The sequence below is a fragment of the Hyla sarda genome, unplaced genomic scaffold (genome assembly GCF_029499605.1).
Source record: "Hyla sarda isolate aHylSar1 unplaced genomic scaffold, aHylSar1.hap1 scaffold_543, whole genome shotgun sequence".
Taxonomy (NCBI): Eukaryota; Metazoa; Chordata; class Amphibia; order Anura; family Hylidae; genus Hyla; species Hyla sarda.
Genome location: NW_026610554.1, coordinates 134,563 through 156,542, shown reverse-complemented (window position 1 = coordinate 156,542; position 21,980 = coordinate 134,563). Strand labels below are relative to the sequence as shown.

The window sequence follows — 21,980 nt, the reverse complement described above, 5'->3', positions numbered from 1 at the left end:
GATGTCACCTAGAACCTTCACAGCAGCGACAGCTTTATGAGGAGCATCAGCACTGCTCTGCCTGAGCAGAACCATCACCGCCATAGGTTGTCAAATAACCCGGGTTTAACCCACACAGGTAAGTCCAATGGGGTGCAGGCATGTCCTCTATGCTTACAGCTTCCCGTGGGTGTTGGTTTGATACCGTTTGGGGACAGCCAAGGAGGCATCTGCAGGCAACAAAGGTAGGTGTGTGCTTGTGTGTGTGTTTCCTATGCAGATCCTAAGCCCAGTGTCACATGCAAGTAGGAGGAGTAAGAAGGGTTCCTGGCAAATCCGGGTTATGGATTGCATTTAAAAAGGCCCCGTGGGAGTGCAATGGGCCCCTGTCTTGCTGCTTAGCAATAATGGTATGGGTTTAGGTTCTGCTGTGTGTACTGGTGGTTGACTGCCCCCCAGCCCAGAGTGTGCATGGAAAATTGTCTGGCAGCCTCCCTGACAGCAAGCAGTGATAGTGCCCATGAAGGGGACCTTGTTGGGCCCGCCCCTTTCACGGTTATCGCTTCTCGGCCTTTTGGCTAAGATCAAGTGTAGTATCTGTTCTTATCAGTTTAATATCTGATACGTCCCCTATCTGGGGACCATATATTAAATGGATTTTTGAGAACGGGGGCCGATTTCGAAGCTTGCTTCCGTCGCCCTATGCATTGACCCGATATGGCAGTATCTTCGGGTACAGTGCACCACCCCCTTACAGGGTTAAAAAGAAAGATTCCTACTTTCATTGCTACCTGCTTGCTGGCTAGCCAGCTAGCCAGCCCTGTGGGCCTTGCTGCTGCTGCTGCTGCTGCAGCCAAAAAACAAAAGGTGGTGCTGCTGCTGCTTCTGCTTCTGCTTGTGTCTGGCCGCTGTTGGAGCGTCCAGGCACAGGACTTCTGCTGCTGCTGACTAAATGGCCTCCTTAATTGGATCATTTGAGTAGCCAGCACACCTGTGCAGGTAGGGCATGACATGATAGGCAGCTGCCTTGATAGCGGGTGGGTGCTGAATGTTCCTAATTGACAAAATAAGATTAATGCTTATGAAGAAATATAAAATCTCATCCCTTCCCCAATATCGCGCCACACCCCTACCCCTTAATTCCCTGGTTGAACTTGATGGACATATGTCTTTTTTCGACCGTACTAACTATGTAACTATGTAACATAACATGGGGGGGGGGGGGTCTCCTGGCTGTTCACACAGGTGTGTCATTGCTGTACATTGACCATGCATTGCTTCTGTGGTATTGCAAAGGCAAAGACAAATGCTTCCAGCCATCCATTGCACTAATGGATTGGTCATCAGCTGGCTGTCTATGTCCCGCATCAATATAGACCAAAGTACAGAGGGTTAGGCTATGCTATTGTGCACCTACCTGATGCATCAGAAGGTGCGAGGCCCTTGCTAAATTCTGTGCACAGACTTTGAGATCTATGCTTTAGACTGTATCTAAACCTGCTCCAACATGGACTGACATTCTGGCCTACTTTCAGCCGATGCGACTTGTCTGTCGCTGAACAGTCGCTTTTTATGTATTCAGCACCTATGTATAATGTTGTAAAAATGCTCTAGAAGCTAAAGTCGCAGAAATGTCACACATATTTGGCCTGCAACTTTCTGTGCGACAAATTCAGACAGGAAAAATCAGTATAAATCCTTAGAAAATTATCCCCCAGTGTCTCCATCTGCTGGCGGTATTGAATAAGCATTGCTGCACTGATGGGGTATGCATTAGACGAAAAAAAAGAAGAAAAAGAAGAATAATACGCCCAGAAAAGAGGCGAAAAGGAGAAAAACGTAAAAAAACGTGAAAAAAAAGTAAGAGGAAGAGAAGGGAAAAAAAGGTGGAAATGGGTTTAAAAGTGATTTCGGCGGAGAATATATATATATATATATATATATATATATATATATATATATATACGCGCACACACACACATATATATAAACGTATTCTCCGTTGAGATATTGCAGCCGCTGCTGTGTCCAGGCCCAGGAGCCTTAGCACTGTGCTGTGATGTCACTCAATACCACTGACATCACTAGGTGTAAACAACATCTCTCCTTTGCTGTGTATGTGACTATGGAGCTGTTTGGTGATGTCGTCTATTATGGCCTTCATAGAAGCAACAGGAGATTGTTGCATCCATCTAGAACCCTCAGAACTACAGTGCTATGATGTCACTCACTTCCACAGGCCTTGCAGAGTGTAAACAACAACAACCCAGCTTTGTTGTGTATGTAACCATAGGGATTTGTGATGTCACCTAGAACCTTCACAGCAGCGACAGCTTTATGAGGAGCATCAGCACTGCTCTGCCTGAGCAGAACCATCACCGCCATAGGTTGTCAAATAACCCGGGTTTAACCCACACAGGTAAGTCCAATGGGGTGCAGGCATGTCCTCTATGCTTACAGCTTCCCGTGGGTGTTGGTTTGATACCGTTTGGGGACAGCCAAGGAGGCATCTGCAGGCAACAAAGGTAGGTGTGTGCTTGTGTGTGTGTTTCCTATGCAGATCCTAAGCCCAGTGTCACATGCAAGTAGGAGGAGTAAGAAGGGTTCCTGGCAAATCCGGGTTATGGATTGCATTTAAAAAGGCCCCGTGGGAGTGCAATGGGCCCCTGTCTTGCTGCTTAGCAATAATGGTATGGGTTTAGGTTCTGCTGTGTGTACTGGTGGTTGACTGCCCCCCAGCCCAGAGTGTGCATGGAAAATTGTCTGGCAGCCTCCCTGACAGCAAGCAGTGATAGTGCCCATGAAGGGGACCTTGTTGGGCCCGCCCCTTTCACGGTTATCGCTTCTCGGCCTTTTGGCTAAGATCAAGTGTAGTATCTGTTCTTATCAGTTTAATATCTGATACGTCCCCTATCTGGGGACCATATATTAAATGGATTTTTGAGAACGGGGGCCGATTTCGAAGCTTGCTTCCGTCGCCCTATGCATTGACCCGATATGGCAGTATCTTCGGGTACAGTGCACCACCCCCTTACAGGGTTAAAAAGAAAGATTCCTACTTTCATTGCTACCTGCTTGCTGGCTAGCCAGCTAGCCAGCCCTGTGGGCCTTGCTGCTGCTGCTGCTGCAGCCAAAAAACAAAAGGTGGTGCTGCTGCTTCTGCTTCTGCTTGTGTCTGGCCGCTGTTGGAGCGTCCAGGCACAGGACTTCTGCTGCTGCTGACTAAATGGCCTCCTTAATTGGATCATTTGAGTAGCCAGCACACCTGTGCAGGTAGGGCATGACATGATAGGCAGCTGCCTTGATAGCGGGTGGGTGCTGAATGTTCCTAATTGACAAAATAAGATTAATGCTTATGAAGAAATATAAAATCTCATCCCTTCCCCAATATCGCGCCACACCCCTACCCCTTAATTCCCTGGTTGAACTTGATGGACATATGTCTTTTTTCGACCGTACTAACTATGTAACTATGTAACATAACATGGGGGGGGGGGGTCTCCTGGCTGTTCACACAGGTGTGTCATTGCTGTACATTGACCATGCATTGCTTCTGTGGTATTGCAAAGGCAAAGACAAATGCTTCCAGCCATCCATTGCACTAATGGATTGGTCATCAGCTGGCTGTCTATGTCCCGCATCAATATAGACCAAAGTACAGAGGGTTAGGCTATGCTATTGTGCACCTACCTGATGCATCAGAAGGTGCGAGGCCCTTGCTAAATTCTGTGCACAGACTTTGAGATCTATGCTTTAGACTGTATCTAAACCTGCTCCAACATGGACTGACATTCTGGCCTACTTTCAGCCGATGCGACTTGTCTGTCGCTGAACAGTCGCTTTTTATGTATTCAGCACCTATGTATAATGTTGTAAAAATGCTCTAGAAGCTAAAGTCGCAGAAATGTCACACATATTTGGCCTGCAACTTTCTGTGCGACAAATTCAGACAGGAAAAATCAGTATAAATCCTTAGAAAATTATCCCCCAGTGTCTCCATCTGCTGGCGGTATTGAATAAGCATTGCTGCACTGATGGGGTATGCATTAGACGAAAAAAAAGAAGAAAAAGAAGAATAATACGCCCAGAAAAGAGGCGAAAAGGAGAAAAACGTAAAAAAACGTGAAAAAAAAGTAAGAGGAAGAGAAGGGAAAAAAAGGTGGAAATGGGTTTAAAAGTGATTTCGGCGGAGAAATATATATATATATATATATATATGTATATATATATACGCGCACACACACACATATATATAAACGTATTCTCCGTTGAGATATTGCAGCCGCTGCTGTGTCCAGGCCCAGGAGCCTTAGCACTGTGCTGTGATGTCACTCAATACCACTGACATCACTAGGTGTAAACAACATCTCTCCTTTGCTGTGTATGTGACTATGGAGCTGTTTGGTGATGTCGTCTATTATGGCCTTCATAGAAGCAACAGGAGATTGTTGCATCCATCTAGAACCCTCAGAACTACAGTGCTATGATGTCACTCACTTCCACAGGCCTTGCAGAGTGTAAACAACAACAACCCAGCTTTGTTGTGTATGTAACCATAGGGATTTGTGATGTCACCTAGAACCTTCACAGCAGCGACAGCTTTATGAGGAGCATCAGCACTGCTCTGCCTGAGCAGAACCATCACCGCCATAGGTTGTCAAATAACCCGGGTTTAACCCACACAGGTAAGTCCAATGGGGTGCAGGCATGTCCTCTATGCTTACAGCTTCCCGTGGGTGTTGGTTTGATACCGTTTGGGGACAGCCAAGGAGGCATCTGCAGGCAACAAAGGTAGGTGTGTGCTTGTGTGTGTGTTTCCTATGCAGATCCTAAGCCCAGTGTCACATGCAAGTAGGAGGAGTAAGAAGGGTTCCTGGCAAATCCGGGTTATGGATTGCATTTAAAAAGGCCCCGTGGGAGTGCAATGGGCCCCTGTCTTGCTGCTTAGCAATAATGGTATGGGTTTAGGTTCTGCTGTGTGTACTGGTGGTTGACTGCCCCCCAGCCCAGAGTGTGCATGGAAAATTGTCTGGCAGCCTCCCTGACAGCAAGCAGTGATAGTGCCCATGAAGGGGACCTTGTTGGGCCCGCCCCTTTCACGGTTATCGCTTCTCGGCCTTTTGGCTAAGATCAAGTGTAGTATCTGTTCTTATCAGTTTAATATCTGATACGTCCCCTATCTGGGGACCATATATTAAATGGATTTTTGAGAACGGGGGCCGATTTCGAAGCTTGCTTCCGTCGCCCTATGCATTGACCCGATATGGCAGTATCTTCGGGTACAGTGCACCACCCCCTTACAGGGTTAAAAAGAAAGATTCCTACTTTCATTGCTACCTGCTTGCTGGCTAGCCAGCTAGCCAGCCCTGTGGGCCTTGCTGCTGCTGCTGCTGCTGCAGCCAAAAAACAAAAGGTGGTGCTGCTGCTGCTTCTGCTTCTGCTTGTGTCTGGCCGCTGTTGGAGCGTCCAGGCACAGGACTTCTGCTGCTGCTGACTAAATGGCCTCCTTAATTGGATCATTTGAGTAGCCAGCACACCTGTGCAGGTAGGGCATGACATGATAGGCAGCTGCCTTGATAGCGGGTGGGTGCTGAATGTTCCTAATTGACAAAATAAGATTAATGCTTATGAAGAAATATAAAATCTCATCCCTTCCCCAATATCGCGCCACACCCCTACCCCTTAATTCCCTGGTTGAACTTGATGGACATATGTCTTTTTTCGACCGTACTAACTATGTAACATAACATGGGGGGGGGGGGTCTCCTGGCTGTTCACACAGGTGTGTCATTGCTGTACATTGACCATGCATTGCTTCTGTGGTATTGCAAAGGCAAAGACAAATGCTTCCAGCCATCCATTGCACTAATGGATTGGTCATCAGCTGGCTGTCTATGTCCCGCATCAATATAGACCAAAGTACAGAGGGTTAGGCTATGCTATTGTGCACCTACCTGATGCATCAGAAGGTGCGAGGCCCTTGCTAAATTCTGTGCACAGACTTTGAGATCTATGCTTTAGACTGTATCTAAACCTGCTCCAACATGGACTGACATTCTGGCCTACTTTCAGCCGATGCGACTTGTCTGTCGCTGAACAGTCGCTTTTTATGTATTCAGCACCTATGTATAATGTTGTAAAAATGCTCTAGAAGCTAAAGTCGCAGAAATGTCACACATATTTGGCCTGCAACTTTCTGTGCGACAAATTCAGACAGGAAAAATCAGTATAAATCCTTAGAAAATTATCCCCCAGTGTCTCCATCTGCTGGCGGTATTGAATAAGCATTGCTGCACTGATGGGGTATGCATTAGACGAAAAAAAAGAAGAAAAAGAAGAATAATACGCCCAGAAAAGAGGCGAAAAGGAGAAAAACGTAAAAAAACGTGAAAAAAAAGTAAGAGGAAGAGAAGGGAAAAAAAGGTGGAAATGGGTTTAAAAGTGATTTCGGCGGAGAAATATATATATATATATATATATATATATATATATATATATATATACGCGCACACACACACATATATATAAACGTATTCTCCGTTGAGATATTGCAGCCGCTGCTGTGTCCAGGCCCAGGAGCCTTAGCACTGTGCTGTGATGTCACTCAATACCACTGACATCACTAGGTGTAAACAACATCTCTCCTTTGCTGTGTATGTGACTATGGAGCTGTTTGGTGATAGAAGCAACAGGAGATTGTTGCATCCATCTAGAACCCTCAGAACTACAGTGCTATGATGTCACTCACTTCCACAGGCCTTGCAGAGTGTAAACAACAACAACCCAGCTTTGTTGTGTATGTAACCATAGGGATTTGTGATGTCACCTAGAACCTTCACAGCAGCGACGGCTTTATGAGGAGCATCAGCACTGCTCTGCCTGAGCAGAACCATCACCGCCATAGGTTGTCAAATAACCCGGGTTTAACCCACACAGGTAAGTCCAATGGGGTGCAGGCATGTCCTCTATGCTTACAGCTTCCCGTGGGTGTTGGTTTGATACCGTTTGGGGACAGCCAAGGAGGCATCTGCAGGCAACAAAGGTAGGTGTGTGCTTGTGTGTGTGTTTCCTATGCAGATCCTAAGCCCAGTGTCACATGCAAGTAGGAGGAGTAAGAAGGGTTCCTGGCAAATCCGGGTTATGGATTGCATTTAAAAAGGCCCCGTGGGAGTGCAATGGGCCCCTGTCTTGCTGCTTAGCAATAATGGTATGGGTTTAGGTTCTGCTGTGTGTACTGGTGGTTGACTGCCCCCCAGCCCAGAGTGTGCATGGAAAATTGTCTGGCAGCCTCCCTGACAGCAAGCAGTGATAGTGCCCATGAAGGGGACCTTGTTGGGCCCGCCCCTTTCATGGTTATCGCTTCTCGGCCTTTTGGCTAAGATCAAGTGTAGTATCTGTTCTTATCAGTTTAATATCTGATACGTCCCCTATCTGGGGACCATATATTAAATGGATTTTTGAGAACGGGGGCCGATTTCGAAGCTTGCTTCCGTCGCCCTATGCATTGACCCGATATGGCAGTATCTTCGGGTACAGTGCACCACCCCCTTACAGGGTTAAAAAGAAAGATTCCTACTTTCATTGCTACCTGCTTGCTGGCTAGCCAGCTAGCCAGCCCTGTGGGCCTTGCTGCTGCTGCTGCTGCAGCCAAAAAACAAAAGGTGGTGCTGCTGCTGCTTCTGCTTCTGCTTGTGTCTGGCCGCTGTTGGAGCGTCCAGGCACAGGACTTCTGCTGCTGCTGACTAAATGGCCTCCTTAATTGGATCATTTGAGTAGCCAGCACACCTGTGCAGGTAGGGCATGACATGATAGGCAGCTGCCTTGATAGCGGGTGGGTGCTGAATGTTCCTAATTGACAAAATAAGATTAATGCTTATGAAGAAATATAAAATCTCATCCCTTCCCCAATATCGCGCCACACCCCTACCCCTTAATTCCCTGGTTGAACTTGATGGACATATGTCTTTTTTCGACCGTACTAACTATGTAACTATGTAACATAACATGGGGGGGGGGGGGTCTCCTGGCTGTTCACACAGGTGTGTCATTGCTGTACATTGACCATGCATTGCTTCTGTGGTATTGCAAAGGCAAAGACAAATGCTTCCAGCCATCCATTGCACTAATGGATTGGTCATCAGCTGGCTGTCTATGTCCCGCATCAATATAGACCAAAGTACAGAGGGTTAGGCTATGCTATTGTGCACCTACCTGATGCATCAGAAGGTGCGAGGCCCTTGCTAAATTCTGTGCACAGACTTTGAGATCTATGCTTTAGACTGTATCTAAACCTGCTCCAACATGGACTGACATTCTGGCCTACTTTCAGCCGATGCGACTTGTCTGTCGCTGAACAGTCGCTTTTTATGTATTCAGCACCTATGTATAATGTTGTAAAAATGCTCTAGAAGCTAAAGTCGCAGAAATGTCACACATATTTGGCCTGCAACTTTCTGTGCGACAAATTCAGACAGGAAAAATCAGTATAAATCCTTAGAAAATTATCCCCCAGTGTCTCCATCTGCTGGCGGTATTGAATAAGCATTGCTGCACTGATGGGGTATGCATTAGACGAAAAAAAAGAAGAAAAAGAAGAATAATACGCCCAGAAAAGAGGCGAAAAGGAGAAAAACGTAAAAAAACGTGAAAAAAAAGTAAGAGGAAGAGAAGGGAAAAAAAGGTGGAAATGGGTTTAAAAGTGATTTCGGCGGAGAAATATATATATATATATATATATATATATATATATATATATATATATATATATACGCGCACACACACACATATATATAAACGTATTCTCCGTTGAGATATTGCAGCCGCTGCTGTGTCCAGGCCCAGGAGCCTTAGCACTGTGCTGTGATGTCACTCAATACCACTGACATCACTAGGTGTAAACAACATCTCTCCTTTGCTGTGTATGTGACTATGGAGCTGTTTGGTGATGTCGTCTATTATGGCCTTCATAGAAGCAACAGGAGATTGTTGCATCCATCTAGAACCCTCAGAACTACAGTGCTATGATGTCACTCACTTCCACAGGCCTTGCAGAGTGTAAACAACAACAACCCAGCTTTGTTGTGTATGTAACCATAGGGATTTGTGATGTCACCTAGAACCTTCACAGCAACGACAGCTTTATGAGGAGCATCAGCACTGCTCTGCCTGAGCAGAACCATCACCGCCATAGGTTGTCAAATAACCCGGGTTTAACCCACACAGGTAAGTCCAATGGGGTGCAGGCATGTCCTCTATGCTTACAGCTTCCCGTGGGTGTTGGTTTGATACCGTTTGGGGACAGCCAAGGAGGCATCTGCAGGCAACAAAGGTAGGTGTGTGCTTGTGTGTGTGTTTCCTATGCAGATCCTAAGCCCAGTGTCACATGCAAGTAGGAGGAGTAAGAAGGGTTCCTGGCAAATCCGGGTTATGGATTGCATTTAAAAAGGCCCCGTGGGAGTGCAATGGGCCCCTGTCTTGCTGCTTAGCAATAATGGTATGGGTTTAGGTTCTGCTGTGTGTACTGGTGGTTGACTGCCCCCCAGCCCAGAGTGTGCATGGAAAATTGTCTGGCAGCCTCCCTGACAGCAAGCAGTGATAGTGCCCATGAAGGGGACCTTGTTGGGCCCGCCCCTTTCACGGTTATCGCTTCTCGGCCTTTTGGCTAAGATCAAGTGTAGTATCTGTTCTTATCAGTTTAATATCTGATACGTCCCCTATCTGGGGACCATATATTAAATGGATTTTTGAGAACGGGGGCCGATTTCGAAGCTTGCTTCCGTCGCCCTATGCATTGACCCGATATGGCAGTATCTTCGGGTACAGTGCACCACCCCCTTACAGGGTTAAAAAGAAAGATTCCTACTTTCATTGCTACCTGCTTGCTGGCTAGCCAGCTAGCCAGCCCTGTGGGCCTTGCTGCTGCTGCTGCTGCAGCCAAAAAACAAAAGGTGGTGCTGCTGCTGCTTCTGCTTCTGCTTGTGTCTGGCCGCTGTTGGAGCGTCCAGGCACAGGACTTCTGCTGCTGCTGACTAAATGGCCTCCTTAATTGGATCATTTGAGTAGCCAGCACACCTGTGCAGGTAGGGCATGACATGATAGGCAGCTGCCTTGATAGCGGGTGGGTGCTGAATGTTCCTAATTGACAAAATAAGATGAATGCTTATGAAGAAATATAAAATCTCATCCCTTCCCCAATATCGCGCCACACCCCTACCCCTTAATTCCCTGGTTGAACTTGATGGACATATGTCTTTTTTCGACCGTACTAACTATGTAACTATGTAACATAACATGGGGGGGGGGGGTCTCCTGGCTGTTCACACAGGTGTGTCATTGCTGTACATTGACCATGCATTGCTTCTGTGGTATTGCAAAGGCAAAGACAAATGCTTCCAGCCATCCATTGCACTAATGGATTGGTCATCAGCTGGCTGTCTATGTCCCGCATCAATATAGACCAAAGTACAGAGGGTTAGGCTATGCTATTGTGCACCTACCTGATGCATCAGAAGGTGCGAGGCCCTTGCTAAATTCTGTGCACAGACTTTGAGATCTATGCTTTAGACTGTATCTAAACCTGCTCCAACATGGACTGACATTCTGGCCTACTTTCAGCCGATGCGACTTGTCTGTCGCTGAACAGTCGCTTTTTATGTATTCAGCACCTATGTATAATGTTGTAAAAATGCTCTAGAAGCTAAAGTCGCAGAAATGTCACACATATTTGGCCTGCAACTTTCTGTGCGACAAATTCAGACAGGAAAAATCAGTATAAATCCTTAGAAAATTATCCCCCAGTGTCTCCATCTGCTGGCGGTATTGAATAAGCATTGCTGCACTGATGGGGTATGCATTAGACGAAAAAAAAGAAGAAAAAGAAGAATAATACGCCCAGAAAAGAGGCGAAAAGGAGAAAAACGTAAAAAAACGTGAAAAAAAAGTAAGAGGAAGAGAAGGGAAAAAAAGGTGGAAATGGGTTTAAAAGTGATTTCGGCGGAGAAATATATATATATATATATATATATATATATATATATATATATATATATACGCGCACACACACACATATATATAAACGTATTCTCCGTTGAGATATTGCAGCCGCTGCTGTGTCCAGGCCCAGGAGCCTTAGCACTGTGCTGTGATGTCACTCAATACCACTGACATCACTAGGTGTAAACAACATCTCTCCTTTGCTGTGTATGTGACTATGGAGCTGTTTGGTGATGTCGTCTATTATGGCCTTCATAGAAGCAACAGGAGATTGTTGCATCCATCTAGAACCCTCAGAACTACAGTGCTATGATGTCACTCACTTCCACAGGCCTTGCAGAGTGTAAACAACAACAACCCAGCTTTGTTGTGTATGTAACCATAGGGATTTGTGATGTCACCTAGAACCTTCACAGCAGCGACAGCTTTATGAGGAGCATCAGCACTGCTCTGCCTGAGCAGAACCATCACCGCCATAGGTTGTCAAATAACCCGGGTTTAACCCACACAGGTAAGTCCAATGGGGTGCAGGCATGTCCTCTATGCTTACAGCTTCCCGTGGGTGTTGGTTTGATACCGTTTGGGGACAGCCAAGGAGGCATCTGCAGGCAACAAAGGTAGGTGTGTGCTTGTGTGTGTGTTTCCTATGCAGATCCTAAGCCCAGTGTCACATGCAAGTAGGAGGAGTAAGAAGGGTTCCTGGCAAATCCGGGTTATGGATTGCATTTAAAAAGGCCCCGTGGGAGTGCAATGGGCCCCTGTCTTGCTGCTTAGCAATAATGGTATGGGTTTAGGTTCTGCTGTGTGTACTGGTGGTTGACTGCCCCCCAGCCCAGAGTGTGCATGGAAAATTGTCTGGCAGCCTCCCTGACAGCAAGCAGTGATAGTGCCCATGAAGGGGACCTTGTTGGGCCCGCCCCTTTCACGGTTATCGCTTCTCGGCCTTTTGGCTAAGATCAAGTGTAGTATCTGCATTTGGTCTGGTCGGAAGGTGTCTGTGGTACCCCGCTTCTCGGCCTTGGGGGATTGTCTCTCCTTACGGAGGGACTTCACCCCCTTGCTGCTATTGGGGAGCGGGCTTAGTCCACGGACAACGGGTTGCGATCCCCCTGTCTCTGGGACCTTGTGTCTCAGAAGGCATTTTCGGTACGTTGAGCGTTACCTGTAGCTTCGGAAGCACCTAGGGTACCCCCGACCTCTGCCTTGGGTAAGGGTTCCGCTTTTATAGCGGGATTCCGAGCCCCTGCTGCTATTGGGGAAGGGGCTTAGTCCCTGGGTGTGGAAGATGCCGTTCTCCTGGGCTTTCCCCTCTGGGGAAATGTCGATGCGAAATACCATCCGCATAGAGGTGTCGGAGAGCCATCGTCAGTTGAAGAACCTCCGCTTCATTGCGGAGGTGATTCTTCTTGACTACTTCCGCCTCAATAGGGAGGACATCCTGTGTCTAAATGACCAGGAAAGCCGTGGCCTGTATACCGTCACCTTCACGGCCACGGCGTGTTGCGATAACATCTATGCAACCTTGTCTGGTGCGGACCAGAGGGACGATCGACTCGACGGTCTTTCGTTCCAGTTCCTCTATGGTGAGGAACATATACCGTTGGTGGTGGCTATGCACAGCCCTCATGTGACCACGGAGGATATAGCCACTTTTCTTCGGCGATACTGCGAAGAGGTGCGATTCGCAAACAAAATCTTGAACTCCGTGCGGTTCTGGAACGGCAAGAGGAAGTTCTGGGTCAAGCTCCGTAAGGATCCCGGTGGTATTGGGGGTCTTTGCCATCCGCCCCCAAATTTTGCCATCGGGAGAGTTCGGGGCTTCCTGTTCTATCCTCAAATGCCTATGTATTGCCGAAATTGCTTGAGGTTTGGCCACACCCAGGAGACCTGCGGCGCGGAGCGTGTGATTCGCTGCAATAGGTGTGGCCAAGAAGGTCACATAGCCTCAAGATGTAGCCATACGATAAGGTGCAACCTCTGCGGAGAGGAAAATCACGATTTTAATTCCTGTCCCCATAAAGCAAAAACTACGATGGGTGGGTCAAGGCTGGGCCCACCCAAAGAGGGGACAGGACAAAAGACGTCCTTTTTTAAGATGCCCAAACCCCAGATGGCAGGTACTGATGGGTCCAGGCCCAAGACCTCTGGTGGTCCATCGGGGGGCCCACCGGTGGTAGTGCTAGGGGGAGGCCATGGGGATTCCACGAAGCCCGGGCGGGTGATCGAGTTTACTGCCCGGGAAATTGAAAGACGTCGATCGACTTCCTACCTGGCTCAAGAGCCCGCCGAAACTTCTGAAGGGGGCTCACCTGTGGCGGGTGGCAGCCGACGGGCCTCGGTGGGGGCAAAAGTGGACCCAAAATTGCAGCATAAGCCAGGTACTGGCTTGGCCCAGGGTCGCCCTGCTCCGGACGAAGAGGCCCCGGTGAAAGCCCGCCGGAAGGGGAGCCAGGTGGCCAGGTCTGAGCCCGGTCCTGTTACTCCGCCTATACAGGACAGGGCCAAGAAGACAAGTGGCGCCAAACCAGGGTTTGCTGCCCCGCCAGCAGTGGACCCGGTGGGTAAAACTGGCCATCGTCGATCGATGGGGAAGTTGGAGCAACAGTCCTCAGCAACGCTTGCTGGGGAACAAGCGATGAAAACTTCCCAAGGTAGCGGCAAAGGTTCCGGAAAAGAGGCCTCACAGGCCCCTGTGCAGCAGTTCCAGTCGTCAAATGATGAAAGAAGACGCAGATCCATCAGCCGGGGGCCAGAGATTACATCGAGTGAGAGCAACACAGAGGATATGGACAGCAGTGTGACATTTAAAAGACAAAGAGAAGAAGAAGAGGAAGACATTCAAAGGAAAGCGGCGTGCCGTAGTTCGGACGAGAGCGAGCTCAGGGTCGGGGCATCATCGATCTCAAGCTCCGACCCTCAGAACATCAAGGAGCTGATGACCCCGCAGGCGGGGGATGACGGTACGCAGCTTATTATTGACTTTGATTCTCCAAGCACGGACTCTCCATAAACTATGCCTATCCCTGTAAAAATTGCCTCACTCAATGTGAGGTCCTTAAAGAGCCCTGATCGCAGGGCTGCTTTATTTTCTTATCTAGAGACATGTGACTTTGACCTTTGCCTGCTACAAGAATGTGGAATCCCTAGTAAAATGGACTATAAAGACTTAAAAGAAGACTGGAAGCTGGGCCCATCCATATGGTCCGGTGCAAATGACTGTCGTTCTGTGGGTGTTGGGCTGCTCTGCCGAGGCCAGTCCTTTTCTATTCATACAGTAACTGAGATTGTGCCTGGCAGAGCTCTTTTAATTCATCTATATTTTAATGGACTTTTAATTCGTGTTTTAAATGTGTATGCCCCTCCTGATAAACAGGAGCGGGCAGAACTATTTGAAATTTTACCACTGTTTTGTGTTGGGTCTTCCCCCCTGCTGGTGGGAGGTGATTTTAACTGCATACGTGATGGGGAACACCGGCAGGGTGGGGATATTAATCGTAAAGACCGCACTTCTTACCTGCTTAAAAATTTTATTGATGATTTTAATTTGAAAGATTGCTGGAAGGATCTCTTGCCGGAGGACCCAGGCGCCACATGGTCCAATGGAAGAGTGAGCTCCAGAATCGATTTTATTTTTTCCTCTAGAGCTTTTAAACCCCTGAAATGCACGCTCGAGCAGAATATCTTCTCTGATCATAAGCTCCTCTTGGTGGGCCTGGAGCTAGAGGGGGAGCAAAAAGCAAAAAGGGGCCTCTGGAGATTAAACACCACACTCCTAGAGGACCCTGAGATAAAAGAGGAGTTTGTGCGGACCTACCAATGCTGGCAATCACAAAGAAAACCCCACGAGCCTATGCTGCACTGGTGGGAGGGCACCAAATCTAAAATCAGATTTTTTTTTATCAAAGCAGGTAAGAAGAAGGCAAAAATGGAAAAACAGTGGTTTTATGTTCTTAACATGCGTTTAAATGTACTTTTTAAATTGAAAGAAGCTGGTATGGATGTAGAAAATGATATTTTAAACCTTAAAACTGAAATAAAACATGCCATAGAAAAGAAAGGGAAACAAATCATTTTTAACTCACATGTGCAGCACCTGGAGGAGGGCGAGAAATGTTCCCGTTTCTTTTTTAAAAAAGTGATGAATAGGAGGGATATCATCCAAAGCCTTGAGGGTGAATCCACTCCAAAAGGCATGTTAGATGCAGTTTTTAACTTCTACCAGCTTCTTTTTAATAAGAAAGATCTTAATCCATCCTTTTTAGAACATGTTCTTAATTCCCTTGATTTTAAGCTAGATGTTTTAGACCAGGAGGTTTTATCCCGTGATCTTAACTTAGATGAACTTTTATTTGTTTTTAAAAGTTTTTCTAGTGGGAAGGCCCCTGGGGAAGATGGTTTACCCATCGAATTTTATTTAGCTTTTTGGGATATTTTAAAGGATGATATGGTTTTATTGTATAAAGAAACTTTTATTGTTAATGAACTTCCCCCTTCCTGGAGGAGGGGGATTGTATCATTACTTTTTAAAAAGGGTGAAAAGGATATGCTAAAAAATTGGCGCCCCATCACACTTTTAAATGTCGATTATAAAGTTTTAGCCAAGTTATTAGCTGTCCGTTTTAAACCTTTTATTCATAAATTAATTCACCCAAATCAGGTTTGTGGGGTACCTGGAAGGTCTATAGCTGAATCCCTAAATATTTTAAGAGATGTTTTATGGTATTTTAAGGATAGAAATCAAACTGTAGCAATTTTATCCTTAGACTTTGAAAAAGCCTTTGATAGGGTCTCCCATGAATACCTGTTTTTAGTTCTTAAAAAGATGGCAGTGCCTGAAACGATTTTAAGCCGAATCATGCTTTTATACCGATCCTGTTTTAGTCAAGTCTCTGTTAATGGCTTTTTAACCAGCGGTGTTCCTCTTTTATCAGGTGTCAAACAGGGCTGCCCCCTGTCCCCACTCCTTTTTATTTGCGCAATCGAACCACTGATGGCCCTCCTCAGAAAAGACCGGGTAGTAAGAGGCGTACCGATACCTGGTGGAGGAGGGACCCATCTAAAGGTGTTGGGGTACATGGATGATGTCACCATACTGTGCCCGGACTCTCCATCCATGAGGGGGGCATTGAGGAACACCAGCTATTTCTGCGAGGTCTCTGGTTTTAAGCTAAACACAGATAAATGTGACTGTTTTTATATTGGCTCCTGGGATTCATCCATCACCCCAGGAGTCACAATGCAACAGGATCAAATTAAAGTTTTAGGTATTGTTTTTAACCAGGTCAATGATGGGAGCCCTAACTGGGATTCAGCTATAGCTAAGATGGAGAAGAAGATTTTAATGTGGAATCTTAGAAACCTTACCATGGAGGGGAAGATTTTAATAATAAAGATGGTTTTACTCCCTATTATGCTATACATTGCCATGGTATTTCCTCCATCTATTTTATACATTAAAAAAGTAACTAGAATTGTTTTTTCTTTTTTATGGGGTTCAAAAATGGAGAAATTAAAGCGTGATTTTATGTACAAAAGTAAAGATAATGGCGGGAAAGATGTTCCTAACCTTTTTACTTTCTTTTACATAAAGTATTTCTGTTTCTGTTTTAAAATTATTAAATCCGATGGCATTTTTAGCTGCTTTTTAAGGTACGCTGCGGGCATGGTTTTTAAAAGATGGTTGCGCATCCCTCTGAACGCTCCGGTGCTTCTGTGTCCCCCAAAACATTATGTGGTGTTGGAAAAGACAGTCAGGCTCCTAGGTCTCCAAGATTTGGAGCCTGACATACTGGGGGACCAGAGAAAGGTATCAAAGGTCCTCAGGCGGAGTGAGGTTACCCTGGCAGTGTCCAATTTCACACAGGCAAGATCCAAAAAGGTATGGCGGAACGTGTACGGGAAGTTTCTGGCGAATGTACACAGGGATCTTGCCTGGGCAATCGTCCACCAGTGCCTCCCTACTCGTGAGTTCCAGCACAGGCGAGGACTGGTGGCGAGAGCCAAGTGCCCGAGAGATGGCTGCGGAGTGGACGAAACGGTGCTGCACATATTTTGGAACTGCCCTTTTGCACGGGAGCTTTGGAGGAAGGTAGGCCCACTTTTGAAGTGGGCCTGCGGCCTAAAAGATTTTAATCACGAATGTGTCTTTTACGGTCTTTTTAACTGCCCCAATTTTAAACAGCAGATGATCTGCTGGATGATTATTAATTGTTTTAAAAATGCCATCTGGAAAGTTAGGAACATCTTACTTTTTAAACATGATTTTATTGATGTTAAAAACTGTATAAAGCTGGCCCTGAGTGAGATGTACATCTATTACCTAAGAGACAAGAAACAGTTGGGGGCCAGCGAGGCAGCATCCATGTGGTGTCTGCCTCTATGGAACGAAATAACAGTATAATCAGTTTTTATGACATTTGTATAATGTTTTATCCTGCCATTTTTATTTTTTCTCCTTTTATTACTGGTTTTATTATTTGTATTTTAAAACTTTTGTGAACCTTTTATTATTTTGCATTTTAAATTTTGTATGGTTTCTTATTTATTCAATAAAATTTTGTTGAAACCTTATCTGTTCTTATCAGTTTAATATCTGATACGTCCCCTATCTGGGGACCATATATTAAATGGATTTTTGAGAACGGGGGCCGATTTCGAAGCTTGCTTCCGTCGCCCTATGCATTGACCCGATATGGCAGTATCTTCGGGTACAGTGCACCACCCCCTTACAGGGTTAAAAAGAAAGATTCCTACTTTCATTGCTACCTGCTTGCTGGCTAGCCAGCTAGCCAGCCCTGTGGGCCTTGCTGCTGCTGCTGCTGCAGCCAAAAAACAAAAGGTGGTGCTGCTGCTGCTTCTGCTTCTGCTTGTGTCTGGCCGCTGTTGGAGCGTCCAGGCACAGGACTTCTGCTGCTGCTGACTAAATGGCCTCCTTAATTGGATCATTTGAGTAGCCAGCACACCTGTGCAGGTAGGGCATGACATGATAGGCAGCTGCCTTGATAGCGGGTGGGTGCTGAATGTTCCTAATTGACAAAATAAGATTAATGCTTATGAAGAAATATAAAATCTCATCCCTTCCCCAATATCGCGCCACACCCCTACCCCTTAATTCCCTGGTTGAACTTGATGGACATATGTCTTTTTTCGACCGTACTAACTATGTAACTATGTAACATAACATGGGGGGGGGGGGTCTCCTGGCTGTTCACACAGGTGTGTCATTGCTGTACATTGACCATGCATTGCTTCTGTGGTATTGCAAAGGCAAAGACAAATGCTTCCAGCCATCCATTGCACTAATGGATTGGTCATCAGCTGGCTGTCTATGTCCCGCATCAATATAGACCAAAGTACAGAGGGTTAGGCTATGCTATTGTGCACCTACCTGATGCATCAGAAGGTGCGAGGCCCTTGCTAAATTCTGTGCACAGACTTTGAGATCTATGCTTTAGACTGTATCTAAACCTGCTCCAACATGGACTGACATTCTGGCCTACTTTCAGCCGATGCGACTTGTCTGTCGCTGAACAGTCGCTTTTTATGTATTCAGCACCTATGTATAATGTTGTAAAAATGCTCTAGAAGCTAAAGTCGCAGAAATGTCACACATATTTGGCCTGCAACTTTCTGTGCGACAAATTCAGACAGGAAAAATCAGTATAAATCCTTAGAAAATTATCCCCCAGTGTCTCCATCTGCTGGCGGTATTGAATAAGCATTGCTGCACTGATGGGGTATGCATTAGACGAAAAAAAAGAAGAAAAAGAAGAATAATACGCCCAGAAAAGAGGCGAAAAGGAGAAAAACGTAAAAAAACGTGAAAAAAAAGTAAGAGGAAGAGAAGGGAAAAAAAGGTGGAAATGGGTTTAAAAGTGATTTCGGCGGAGAAATATATATATATATATATATATATATATATATATATATATATATATACGCGCACACACACACATATATATAAACGTATTCTCCGTTGAGATATTGCAGCCGCTGCTGTGTCCAGGCCCAGGAGCCTTAGCACTGTGCTGTGATGTCACTCAATACCACTGACATCACTAGGTGTAAACAACATCTCTCCTTTGCTGTGTATGTGACTATGGAGCTGTTTGGTGATGTCGTCTATTATGGCCTTCATAGAAGCAACAGGAGATTGTTGCATCCATCTAGAACCCTCAGAACTACAGTGCTATGATGTCACTCACTTCCACAGGCCTTGCAGAGTGTAAACAACAACAACCCAGCTTTGTTGTGTATGTAACCATAGGGATTTGTGATGTCACCTAGAACCTTCACAGCAGCGACAGCTTTATGAGGAGCATCAGCACTGCTCTGCCTGAGCAGAACCATCACCGCCATAGGTTGTCAAATAACCCGGGTTTAACCCACACAGGTAAGTCCAATGGGGTGCAGGCATGTCCTCTATGCTTACAGCTTCCCGTGGGTGTTGGTTTGATACCGTTTGGGGACAGCCAAGGAGGCATCTGCAGGCAACAAAGGTAGGTGTGTGCTTGTGTGTGTGTTTCCTATGCAGATCCTAAGCCCAGTGTCACATGCAAGTAGGAGGAGTAAGAAGGGTTCCTGGCAAATCCGGGTTATGGATTGCATTTAAAAAGGCCCCGTGGGAGTGCAATGGGCCCCTGTCTTGCTGCTTAGCAATAATGGTATGGGTTTAGGTTCTGCTGTGTGTACTGGTGGTTGACTGCCCCCCAGCCCAGAGTGTGCATGGAAAATTGTCTGGCAGCCTCCCTGACAGCAAGCAGTGATAGTGCCCATGAAGGGGACCTTGTTGGGCCCGCCCCTTTCACGGTTATCGCTTCTCGGCCTTTTGGCTAAGATCAAGTGTAGTATCTGTTCTTATCAGTTTAATATCTGATACGTCCCCTATCTGGGGACCATATATTAAATGGATTTTTGAGAACGGGGGCCGATTTCGAAGCTTGCTTCCGTCGCCCTATGCATTGACCCGATATGGCAGTATCTTCGGGTACAGTGCACCACCCCCTTACAGGGTTAAAAAGAAAGATTCCTACTTTCATTGCTACCTGCTTGCTGGCTAGCCAGCTAGCCAGCCCTGTGGGCCTTGCTGCTGCTGCTGCTGCAGCCAAAAAACAAAAGGTGGTGCTGCTGCTGCTTCTGCTTCTGCTTGTGTCTGGCCGCTGTTGGAGCGTCCAGGCACAGGACTTCTGCTGCTGCTGACTAAATGGCCTCCTTAATTGGATCATTTGAGTAGCCAGCACACCTGTGCAGGTAGGGCATGACATGATAGGCAGCTGCCTTGATAGCGGGTGGGTGCTGAATGTTCCTAATTGACAAAATAAGATGAATGCTTATGAAGAAATATAAAATCTCATCCCTTCCCCAATATCGCGCCACACCCCTACCCCTTAATTCCCTGGTTGAACTTGATGGACATATGTCTTTTTTCGACCGTACTAACTATGTAACTATGTAACATAACATGGGGGGGGGGGGGTCTCCTGGCTGTTCACACAGGTGTGTCATTGCTGTACATTGACCATGCATTGCTTCTGTGGTATTGCAAAGGCAAAGACAAATGCTTCCAGCCATCCATTGCACTAATGGATTGGTCATCAGCTGGCTGTCTATGTCCCGCATCAATATAGACCAAAGTACAGAGGGTTAGGCTATGCTATTGTGCACCTACCTGATGCATCAGAAGGTGCGAGGCCCTTGCTAAATTCTGTGCACAGACTTTGAGATCTATGCTTTAGACTGTATCTAAACCTGCTCCAACATGGACTGACATTCTGGCCTACTTTCAGCCGATGCGACTTGTCTGTCGCTGAACAGTCGCTTTTTATGTATTCAGCACCTATGTATAATGTTGTAAAAATGCTCTAGAAGCTAAAGTCGCAGAAATGTCACACATATTTGGCCTGCAACTTTCTGTGCGACAAATTCAGACAGGAAAAATCAGTATAAATCCTTAGAAAATTATCCCCCAGTGTCTCCATCTGCTGGCGGTATTGAATAAGCATTGCTGCACTGATGGGGTATGCATTAGACGAAAAAAAAGAAGAAAAAGAAGAATAATACGCCCAGAAAAGAGGCGAAAAGGAGAAAAACGTAAAAAAACGTGAAAAAAAAGTAAGAGGAAGAGAAGGGAAAAAAAGGTGGAAATGGGTTTAAAAGTGATTTCGGCGGAGAAATATATATATATATATATATATATATATATATATATATATATATATACGCGCACACACACACATATATATAAACGTATTCTCCGTTGAGATATTGCAGCCGCTGCTGTGTCCAGGCCCAGGAGCCTTAGCACTGTGCTGTGATGTCACTCAATACCACTGACATCACTAGGTGTAAACAACATCTCTCCTTTGCTGTGTATGTGACTATGGAGCTGTTTGGTGATGTCATCTATTATGGCCTTCATAGAAGCAACAGGAGATTGTTGCATCCATCTAGAACCCTCAGAACTACAGTGCTATGATGTCACTCACTTCCACAGGCCTTGCAGAGTGTAAACAACAACAACCCAGCTTTGTTGTGTATGTAACCATAGGGATTTGTGATGTCACCTAGAACCTTCACAGCAGCGACAGCTTTATGAGGAGCATCAGCACTGCTCTGCCTGAGCAGAACCATCACCGCCATAGGTTGTCAAATAACCCGGGTTTAACCCACACAGGTAAGTCCAATGGGGTGCAGGCATGTCCTCTATGCTTACAGCTTCCCGTGGGTGTTGGTTTGATACCGTTTGGGGACAGCCAAGGAGGCATCTGCAGGCAACAAAGGTAGGTGTGTGCTTGTGTGTGTGTTTCCTATGCAGATCCTAAGCCCAGTGTCACATGCAAGTAGGAGGAGTAAGAAGGGTTCCTGGCAAATCCGGGTTATGGATTGCATTTAAAAAGGCCCCGTGGGAGTGCAATGGGCCCCTGTCTTGCTGCTTAGCAATAATGGTATGGGTTTAGGTTCTGCTGTGTGTACTGGTGGTTGACTGCCCCCCAGCCCAGAGTGTGCATGGA

At 46.2% G+C, this 21,980-nt stretch overlaps 7 non-coding genes and 1 pseudogene across 7 annotated transcripts; all 8 read left to right on the top strand.

The window, feature by feature from the left end:
• Positions 1-537: 537 nt before the first annotated feature.
• On the top strand, positions 538-728 carry LOC130339349 (U2 spliceosomal RNA). Its single transcript, XR_008879736.1, has one exon. It is a non-coding gene; the product is annotated as a U2 spliceosomal RNA (small nuclear RNA).
• Positions 729-2,817: 2,089 nt separating this feature from the next.
• On the top strand, positions 2,818-3,008 carry LOC130339451 (U2 spliceosomal RNA). Its single transcript, XR_008879823.1, has one exon. It is a non-coding gene; the product is annotated as a U2 spliceosomal RNA (small nuclear RNA).
• A 2,075-nt stretch (positions 3,009-5,083) lies between these two features.
• Positions 5,084-5,274, top strand: LOC130339450 (U2 spliceosomal RNA). Its single transcript, XR_008879822.1, has one exon. It is a non-coding gene; the product is annotated as a U2 spliceosomal RNA (small nuclear RNA).
• A 2,060-nt stretch (positions 5,275-7,334) lies between these two features.
• Positions 7,335-7,525, top strand: LOC130339449 (U2 spliceosomal RNA). Its single transcript, XR_008879821.1, has one exon. It is a non-coding gene; the product is annotated as a U2 spliceosomal RNA (small nuclear RNA).
• A 2,095-nt stretch (positions 7,526-9,620) lies between these two features.
• LOC130339448 (U2 spliceosomal RNA) lies at positions 9,621-9,811 on the top strand. Its single transcript, XR_008879820.1, has one exon. It is a non-coding gene; the product is annotated as a U2 spliceosomal RNA (small nuclear RNA).
• A 2,090-nt stretch (positions 9,812-11,901) lies between these two features.
• Positions 11,902-12,119, top strand: LOC130339400 (U2 spliceosomal RNA; annotated as a pseudogene).
• A 5,389-nt stretch (positions 12,120-17,508) lies between these two features.
• LOC130339390 (U2 spliceosomal RNA) lies at positions 17,509-17,694 on the top strand. The gene has a single exon (XR_008879772.1). It is a non-coding gene; the product is annotated as a U2 spliceosomal RNA (small nuclear RNA).
• A 2,088-nt stretch (positions 17,695-19,782) lies between these two features.
• LOC130339447 (U2 spliceosomal RNA) lies at positions 19,783-19,973 on the top strand. Its single transcript, XR_008879819.1, has one exon. It is a non-coding gene; the product is annotated as a U2 spliceosomal RNA (small nuclear RNA).
• The last annotated feature ends 2,007 nt before the right edge of the window (positions 19,974-21,980 follow it).